This window comes from Hyposmocoma kahamanoa, unplaced genomic scaffold (genome assembly GCF_003589595.1).
Source record: "Hyposmocoma kahamanoa isolate Upper Pololo Valley unplaced genomic scaffold, ASM358959v1 100021, whole genome shotgun sequence".
Taxonomy (NCBI): domain Eukaryota; kingdom Metazoa; phylum Arthropoda; class Insecta; order Lepidoptera; family Cosmopterigidae; genus Hyposmocoma; species Hyposmocoma kahamanoa.
This window is the reverse complement of record NW_020653200.1, coordinates 17243182-17252750: the sequence shown is the minus strand read 5'-3', so window position 1 is coordinate 17252750 and position 9569 is coordinate 17243182. Positions and strand designations below refer to the sequence as shown.

General features: G+C 46.9%; 1 long non-coding RNA gene across 1 annotated transcript; it reads left to right on the top strand.

The window, feature by feature from the left end:
- Positions 1-223: 223 nt before the first annotated feature.
- LOC113227923 lies at positions 224-9064 on the top strand. Its single transcript, XR_003310242.1, has 4 exons — positions 224-246; positions 355-462; positions 604-838; positions 9030-9064. It is a non-coding gene; the product is annotated as an uncharacterized LOC113227923 (long non-coding RNA).
- Positions 9065-9569: the final 505 nt, after the last annotated feature.

Sequence of the window (9569 nt, the reverse complement as noted above, 5' to 3'; positions counted from 1 at the left end):
TACGCTGACTACTAATAATTTCGAAATGTTAGCAATGTAGAATTAATAATGATGTGACGTATATCAGCCAATGTGGATGCGGTCGGACGGCGAGCGACCACTGTAAGCCAGCTCCATCTTTGCTGGAGTTCGAAGCGCACAGAGATTTGGCTTGAGGATGACTTCGCTCTGCGTTGTTCGCGCGTGTTATCACGCCTTTGGTGCGAGTGTGTAGCTATTTTGTGACCCCGCAATAGATCCCAAAAGGTGAGTCATAATGAGAGGTAATAAATAGGATACAGTGAGTGGATCACTCACCATTATTGTACCAGAACATATATCACTATAATATGCAGTGTTATTATTGTTATTCAGGTATGGAATGATATGAAAAGCAGGGTGAAAATCTACGCCACATCGATGGCGGCAACGACTGGGGCAGAGGCCCTTCCAGCAATCAAAGGACACCAACTCTAGCGCAAAGTAACTAAATAACTTCAAACATACAATTCAATAACTTTCTCACTCTTTATTATTATTATTAATTAAAAAACAAAGTAACTTTCAATTCAAGCAAATTCTTTCCCACTCTTTATTACATCACATCTATTATTTCAATGACAGCGAGCTGATGAGCATCGGAGCAGAGCTGGGTGGAATTCTTATGCGTTGAGGAGCTGCGAGCTTGCAAAGCATTCTTGCAGCAAATGAATGCTGGCAGGGTGCAGGCTGAGGCAGCCATTATTTCTGCCAAAGCAGATGATCTGCATGCCCAATCCGTAGCTGTCATTTGCGAAGCAATTACCGAGTTGGTGCCTGCAGTTAACCTTTTTGATAGAATATTTAACAAGAATGACAGGTTTGTTTTGAACATGTTCTCTTAATTCCTGCTGATGATATGTTCAATTGTGGAAATCTGAAAGAGCATAAGGAACGAAGGTCTAATCTGTAGACTTTTGTCCCTTTTATATTTCCACAGTTATATAAACATTTTTTTAAATATATTTTGAAAGGCCCCTAAACATTCTGGCGTTTATGTTGGCTTCATACTGCATGTATATAACTACCCATCCTGCTATATCTGTCACTACTCTCATGAGAGGTATTGCTCTTTATCAGAAAGCAAGACCCCACATAGGAGTATAGAGCTTCACCACTCTTCGTCATTGGGTGGCTCAGTCTTAGATTTAGGTCTCCTATCTTACTATATACCTAGTCAGGTCATAAATTCTGTCACATGTTTAATATAAAATAATTGAAACAACTTTATTCATTATGTAACCATTTATATACCAAAATGAACTTAACAAAACATAGATTCTTATGACACTAAAGTTTATTCAAAATGACCTCCGTGATTTTGAATACAGGCTTTCAATCTGCGCGGCCAGTTGTCTATCGCAGCATGAACGAGGTCCATGTCAATATCGGCGGCTGCCTTAATCAAGGATGTCTTGAGTGACTCCAAATTGGGATGAGGCTTTGAGCACGCCTTTTCCTCCAAGTGTTGCCATTCTTGTAATCTAACGGATTCAAATCTGGACTGGAGGAGGGCCAGTCTTCGTGCTGGATGAAGTCGATTTCACGCGCCGCCAGCCAGTCTTGTGTGCTCTTCGCTCTATGAGCTAGCGCCGAATCTTGTTGGAATACCCAGTGCCTGTTATTGAACATGGTATGAGAAACAGGTTCCACAAGGTTCGTCAGGACTGTACTTGGTACTTGGTGCAACGGGCTGGTATCCGCAACTCGACGACAAAGCGCCTATTTTGCGTGTGGTGGGTGCAGGGTCCTACTCGTGCCACCCAAGCTCCTCCAGAAATCTCAGCAGCCTCCTTGGTTTGCTGAAGACTTCGGGGAGCGACCTTGGCACTCCAAGGTATTTTGCCCTGTAGTTGGCCACGCCGGAGCACTGAAGTAGGATGTGCGTAGCCGTTTCCTCACCCTCCATGCACGCTCTGCATAGAGGGCTGTCTGTGATACCTAAATTGAAAAGGTGTTTATTGTATGGACCCGTTAGGGCGGCAGTTAGAGTGCGAAGCTCTTGCCTTTTTAAGTTTAATTAGTATTCGAGATAGACTGGCGTTGAGCGTTGGGAGTGCTTCCCTCGCCTGTCTACAAACCGTAAGGGTGGTCCATGTATTATTATGTAAAGATTTTGTACCTTTGTGTATAGTTGTTCTGGAGGACACTACAACTTGTCAGGGGAGGGACACTATCGGTTCTGGTCCTACAGCGTCCGTCTCCGACCCTTTCCTGGCTAGTTCATCTGCTGCGTCATTGCCACGTGAGCCGCTGTGTCCTTTAATCCACTGAAGAGTTACGTGGTTTTGTATACATACCTCCATGAGTGCTTGATGGCATTCGTAAATGAGCCCTGAGTTTATGTCATAGCTATTCAGTGCTTGAAGTACTGACATACTGTCGGAGAGTATTCGAATGGAGTAGTTCTTTACTCTTCTCGCTATGATTGCTTCTGCCGCCAACTTGATGCCCATGCATTCAGCCTGGAATACTGTGTTGTGGTCACCAAGCGGTGCTGATATCCTGATATTGAGGTCTTCTGAGAATACCCCAGTACCTGTTCCTGAGTTTGTTTTAGATCCATCTGTGAAGACTCGGACCTCTCTGGGGTTTAGTCCTTCGTTGGGATCTTCAAATAATTGTATCTTGTATTTCTTGTCAAAGATGTATTGTTTTGGGATCCTATCCACAACCGCCTCCAGTAGCGGTTCCTCATTGACAGTCTTGTAAAGGATTTCTGTATGTGAGGTCCTCATGTGCTTCCAGAGGCCGGCTCTGTTTAGACGCACTGCTGTTGACGCCGCTTCCTGTCTGATGAACAGTGGGAGGGGTCGAAGGTCCAGCATCGCTTCGAGGGCCGCAGTTGGAGTTGTCCTCATGCAGCCGGTCGTCGCCATGCAAGCGAGTCTTTGGAATTTGTCCAGCTTGTCGGTTGCGGTCGTCAGCTTGGTTCGTGGCCACCATACTATCGCGCCGTAACTGATCATGGGTCTTATCACCGCAGTGTAGAGCCATAGTGTTATCTTGGGTGAAAGTCCCCATTGTTTACCCACCATTCTATGGCACTGCCAGAAGGTGATAGTAGCTTTTTTAATTTTGTTGTCCAGATGTTTGTTCCAGTTCAACTTGTTGTCCAGTATTACTCCCAAGTACTTGACTTCGGTTGATATCTGTAGTTCTGTGCTGAAGAGTTTGGGTAATCGGTAGTTACCTAGTAGTCGTTTGTTGGTAAACATTACTAGTTCCGTCTTTGTTGGATTTACCGATAGTTCATATGCTCTGCACCATCTTTCCACAATTCGGAGAGCCGCTTGTGTAATGTCGCAGAGTGTATTGGCATAGTTTCCTGTTACCAGTATAGCTATGTCATCAGCATATCCTATTGTATAGAAATGTTCTTTGTTGAGTTTAATGATAAGGTCATTTACGACCATGTTCCACAGCAGAGGCGACAATACCCCTCCTTGAGGGCACCCCTTCGCTACTATGGCCCATGGGGTCTCATTTGCTGTTGTTTTTATTGTTCTTTGTTTCAGCATGTTGCTAATCCGGCTAATTAGCACTTCGTCTACTTTGTGTCTTTTCATTGCTGATTGTATGCTGGAGAAGTTGGTTTTATCGAAGGCTCCTTCACTATCTATAAAGGTGAGAGTGCTATACTGGCGTTAAAGCACACTGTCAAATACTATCTAGATCGGAAGACCCCTGTCTATGCGTGTTTCCTGGACCTTTCTAAAGCTTTTGACCTAGTGTCTTATGACGTATTGTGGGAAAAGCTGGAGAGGACAGGTGTACCGGCCGAACTCATCTATATCTTGTCATATTGGTACGAAAATCAGACGAATAATGTAAAATGGGCAAATGCGTTATCTGATGAGTATAGACTTGAATGCGGAGTAAGGCAGGGGGGGTTAACTTCTCCTAGACTTTTCAATATTTACGTAAACCAGCTGATTGTGGAGCTTAGCAGCACCTACGTAGGATGCCACGTCGAAGATATATGTTTTAACAACATAAGTTACGCGGACGACATGGCGCTGCTGGGACCCACGATTGGGGGTTTGCGTAAATTAGTGGCTATTTGTGAGGATTATGCTCAGAGGCATGGGTTGAAGTACAATTGTAAAAAGAGTGAGCTGTTGGTATTTAAAGGCAGAAATAAACCTCCAGCATCTGTACCTCCTGTTTACCTCAATGGTGCGCGCAAGAAAGTTGCGTCATTATTCCACAGAGTGAGGGGAAGCCCCAACACTCTCCTACAGGTTGTTGCTGGAAGGCTGGATAGCGCTGTACTCGGCCGGTTCAACGAGCTGCATGCACCATGTGCGACTCGGTGACCCGGCTGACTATTTGTTGCTTTTATGTTATTATTTGATAAGTTATTTTTAGTTTGTCTTATTGTACTAACATAGCTATTAAGTCTTTCTGCTACTAACAAGATATGGACCAATTAGTTGTCTGAAAATAAAGATATTTTATTATTTTATTTTTTATTAAAGGTGCCCAGGCAGATAGCTTTGTCTTTAAGGGCCACTTCTATCTTGCCCACAACGGCATGTAGGGCCGATTCAGTGGATTTGCCTTGGCTGTATGCATGTTGGTTACCGTGTAATGGAATGTTCGTAAGCGCTCCATCCCTCAGTTCTCTGTCACATATCCTTTCTAAAGTCTTCAAGAAGAACGATGTGAGGCTGATTGGTCTGAAGGACTTCGCGTCAGTGTAGTCGGGTTTTCCTGGTTTCGGTATAAATATGACTTTTACCTCTCGCCAGCTGTGGGGCACATAGCTGAACGCTAGGCAGGCCCGAAAGATGCTGACCAGGTGCTGGACCAGTGTGTCCCCGCCCCATTGTAGGAGTGCAGGGAATACTCCCATCTTGGCCCGGAGCTTTGTATGGTTCAAATGTGTTTACTGCCCATTTTGTCTTTTCGTATGTCACTACTTGTTCTACGTATCGCCAGTTATGGATCGATGTGGTGTAGTTCAGTTCTACACACCTGTCGTCTTGAACGAACCTACATCCTGGGAAATGTACTTCCAGTAGGGTTCTTTCCGTTTCCGCAGGGGAAGTTGTGTATGTGTTATCTATTTTACGTATTGAACCTAGCTCAGTTGAATTTGAGTTGCCTAGGATTTTCCTTATTCTGTTTGCTTGTGCGCAAGACGTGATGTTCCCGCAGTAGCCTCGCCATGACGCGGTGCTCCTGAACCGTATGCGCTTTTTTAGTTTGGATTTGGCCGTCTTGCAGTTTTCCCAGTCCTTATCCGCGCATGTGTTCATTGCTCTATTGAAGTGTCTCCTTACCCTTCTTCGTAGCCTCTCAAGCTCAGGTCCCCACCAGTGTTGGCCTTGTCGCGGGACTGCGTCACTCAGTGGGAGTTATAGCTGTTCAATATGTTTGATGTTAGTTCTTTAACCTGTGTTTCTATCTGTGCTGTGCCCAGTAGTCTTCCCGGTGCTCCCGGTACTCCCAGGTTCTGGTGTAGTTTGTCCGTGTATAGTTTACGGTCGGTTTTTCTGGGATTCCGTTTCGGTTGTTGTTCTTTAATGGCTGTTTCTAAGCTGAATCTTATCCATCTGTGGTCCGAGAAAGATGCTTCTTCGGACACGTGCCAGTTATGGATAAGGTCCACTGCTCCTTCTGACGCTAGGGTTAGGTCTATAATAATTCTACATCTTTTATTTATAAAAGTTGGTACTATACCTTTATTAAGGATTTGAAGGTTAGTTGTGAATAAGTATTCTGTTAGGTTCTTACCTCTATCATTTGCGAGTTCCATGCCCCACAACGGATGGTGGGCATTGGAGTCAGTAGCCACGATGATATTCTGGCCGTTCTGCTCGCAGTAGTTGATTAGCTGAACCATTTCCTGCGGTGGTGGCACATCAGTCTCCGCCATATAGACAGAGGCGAGCACCACTTTAGGCAGACCCGTGGCCGCGTCTGCTAAAAGCTTTACGGCACACAGGTCTCTGGAACAGAATTCAGTTAGTGGCTGTACATGTAAGTTATTGGAGTAATATATACAAGTTCTAGGTTTATCCGAGATGGTAGTCGATAGTAGCTTACCTCTCAGATGTGAGAGTCCATTTATTTGGCCACGGGCACTAATCCACGGTTCCTGGATTAGTGCCATGGCTGTGTTGTTGGCCTCCAACCATTTCCGAAGCTGAACCGTTGCGGCCTGGCTGTGGTGGAGGTTGCTCTGGACGATGTGAAGTTTACTGAGCGAGGGGGAAACCGCCATCAGATGATAGCAGCTCCTCGTCCACGTCCTCGCTCAGTCGGATGTCTCCCATCCCCAACACGCACTCGTCGTCACTGCTGGTCGCCACCGGTTTGACAGCGGCGTCCGCAGAGACGGGGGTCGAGGAGGGCCCTTCATCTTCTCCGGGAATATTGGAGGAGGTGTAGGGCTCCGGGGAGACGTCCATCCGCGTCGTTGTTGTGCCCGTCTTCTTGGGTGGCACATCGGTGTACAGGCCCCTCTTTGATCTGAACCTGAGGTAGACCGTGCCCAACTGGAAGGTTAGACGCCGGCCATGCCCCAGGACAGCGGGGACGAGCTCTTCTGGGAGGCTCACCACTACGAAGGAGTTGCCACTATGCTGCTGCAGCCTGTGAACAACCCAGCGGTGTGCCTCCGCCCACGGGTTTTGCCACTTGAGAATGCGGCCGATTCGACGCGCATCCTCCCAGTGACCAGGGAGGAGTAGTCCACAGACCACCCTCCGGGGAGCCTCCACCCCATTTTTCAATGAGAGGGGGCTCCCCGGATGGCAGCCTGATGGTGCTAATAGCATCCTCTAGCCACTGGAAGGTGGCTGTGTCCTGACACCACAGTTTCAGGGACCCGTCACTGTAGACAGGTTTACCACGAAACTGTGGGCCGACGTCCTCCTCCCTGCACTCCTCCGCTCCTTGCGCCAGGCGCTGACATAGGGCCACCTGAACCATGTCGGCATCGGGGCTCCGTATGTAGCCAGTTTTGGCTGAAGTAATTACAGCCATGAGTTCGGGCCTGGTGGCCTCGGCGTAGGTGCGTTGCTGGGCGGGCCTCTCAACCTTTTGCCGCTTGTGCTCGCCTCTAGGAGATATGGTCTCGTCAAGGCGGGCACGTTTGGCAATGGTCGAGGACCTCTGCCTGCTCTCTACCGGTTTGCTGTTAGAAGGGGGGGGGGGCCTTCCAGTGGGGTGCGCGACCGACCCATTTGACCGTGCTGATGCAGTCCCTGGGCCACTCGCGCCACCCACTGGGGGCCTCGCCTCTCCCTCCTTCGGCAGGGGGTTGTGTGAAGTGCGTCCCTCGCGTTGTCTACGACGGCCTTTCTTGTTTTTGCGGGCAGGGCGTCCCTTGCTCCCACTGGGGGCCGGAGATGGGCGCTCGCCGTGGCCACTAGTCCCTTCCTTGCGGATGGGTGCCGTGGCCTTGGATTTGGGCTGGCGACTCACCAAGGTCCACCCTGCTTCAAGGGCCGCGTTTGATGGGTTTTGAGCGGGGGCCGCAGAACCTGGGGTTTGGGCCACAACCGCTGGTGTGGTGCTAGCACCAGCATCGGTGCTCGGCTGACCTTGGGGTTTCCCCTTTGACCTACCATTCACCGTAGGGCGCTGTGTGTTGGTATTTGCTTGTGGGGCACTTTTGGGTTTCCCCTCCAGTACCGCCGGTTTTGGGTTTTGGGTGTTGGTATTTAAAACATGATCGTTCAAATACATGTTATATGTTCCTAGAATTCATTCTCCTGACTTCCCACCCACCACGGAGCCCGCACCTTTGGGGATGTCTCATTCGGGACACCAGGATTGTCGGGAGAGTATAGGTGCAGGAGTTGGGAGCTCACTGCGCGACATCGGGGGCTCGAAATGTGCGGCTGGTTGACCTGATCAAAGTCAGCCAGGTGTTCCGCACATACTCACCCCGTCAGCATGGCCGAGTCCCCCCGAGGCATTAACGCAGGAGGGTGTAAGTTTAGACTGCCCACCACGTGCCATGGTCCACCCCCAGAAACGCATGGCCGGGCCGTGTTGATCGCTTCGCGCCCTCACTGACAATTCTCAGACTGAAGCCGAGGATTGTCAGTGTTGGCCCCAGGGTGTACCGGCTACGTCCTTGGGCGTTCTGTGATAACATGTTACCACAGACTGCTCAAAGACTTCGCACACGTGGAGGTGGAACAACTAACACACCCCGTCAGGACTGTATTTTGATACACAACTGCATTCGTTTTTACACCTTTCTCACAAAAATGTACCTCTGTTAAGCCCCAATAAGAAACTCCCAACCATACCATGAGCGAGGATGGAAAATGACCTCGTTGGACACGCGGAATACGGTTGCTCGCTTCTTCACTACTGTGTGCGTACACCTTATCATTTTGTTTGTTGTAGCTCTCTTCTACGGTAAAAATTTTTTCATCTGAAAAAAGAATTTCCCGATATTTTTTCCCGCGTACCGCTTCAACAAAGCGCGGCATCTCTTCAGTCTCAGGTCCATTAGACGAGCATTCAAACGATGTCCTGTTTTTCTTCGATATGCCCGAAGCCCTAACTCTTCATTTAACACCCTTTTCACCGTGGTTCTGCTTAACCCCATCTGAAGGGCCAACAGTTTCTGCTTACGTTTGGGATTTCTTTGAATTCGCGCCTTCACAGCTTTTATCACTGCTGGAGTCCTAACAGACCGAGGGCGACCACTTCTTGACCTGTCATCTACACTAGAGTCTTCATTGTATCGTTTGATGGTACGATAAACGAATCTTTTGGTTATATTCAAATTTTTCAGTATGTCAAAAATTTGAATTGGCGCGTAACCGCAACGATGCAACGCAATAACTGCCACACGGTCTTCTTTAAGCGTCCACTCTATATTTAAAAATGAGTAAAATTCTAAAAAGTATACATTTTTATTTTCATGAACAATTCGAAATTCGAATTCAATAAACTTTTTTGTGGCCAGCATTCTAAAAGAAAAGTTTTTACTGTGTGACAATACGTATGACCTGACTGTGTACATATTTTTGTTTCAGACTTCTTTGAAGAATAAAAACCAAAGGTTGCTCTGGAAATGAAGGATGATTTGGGGTAGATAAAGGCAATAAATAAACTAAAATACACTCTTTTTTTATTTCAACCTCTTAAAAGTATACATCAATTTAGATATGAAGGTAATAAACAATTACAATAGGTATACATCGTCATCTTAGAATGAATACCTCAAATGTGATTTCTATGTAATTTTTCCAGATGAAGATAAAAATGTGGTGTGAAGTATAGTAAACACAATAATGTTTGTAGTTAGCATTTTAATTACTTAAATTATACATCTTTTAGATACTATACTTAGAATAATAACGCATAGAAACCTAGCCCGCACACGCTAAGTGAGGCAAGTTAAAGGCTTCCACACGGGCTCCCAGGAGCGCGCGGGTTGTTAGTGCTCAAGGTCAAATTGCACCGCGAACAGCTCCAAAATTTTTTGCTAAAAATGACGAAATGTGCGGTAAATGGGTGTAAAAATAGAACAGACAAACATAAAATAGACACTAACATCACATTCCACAAGTAAG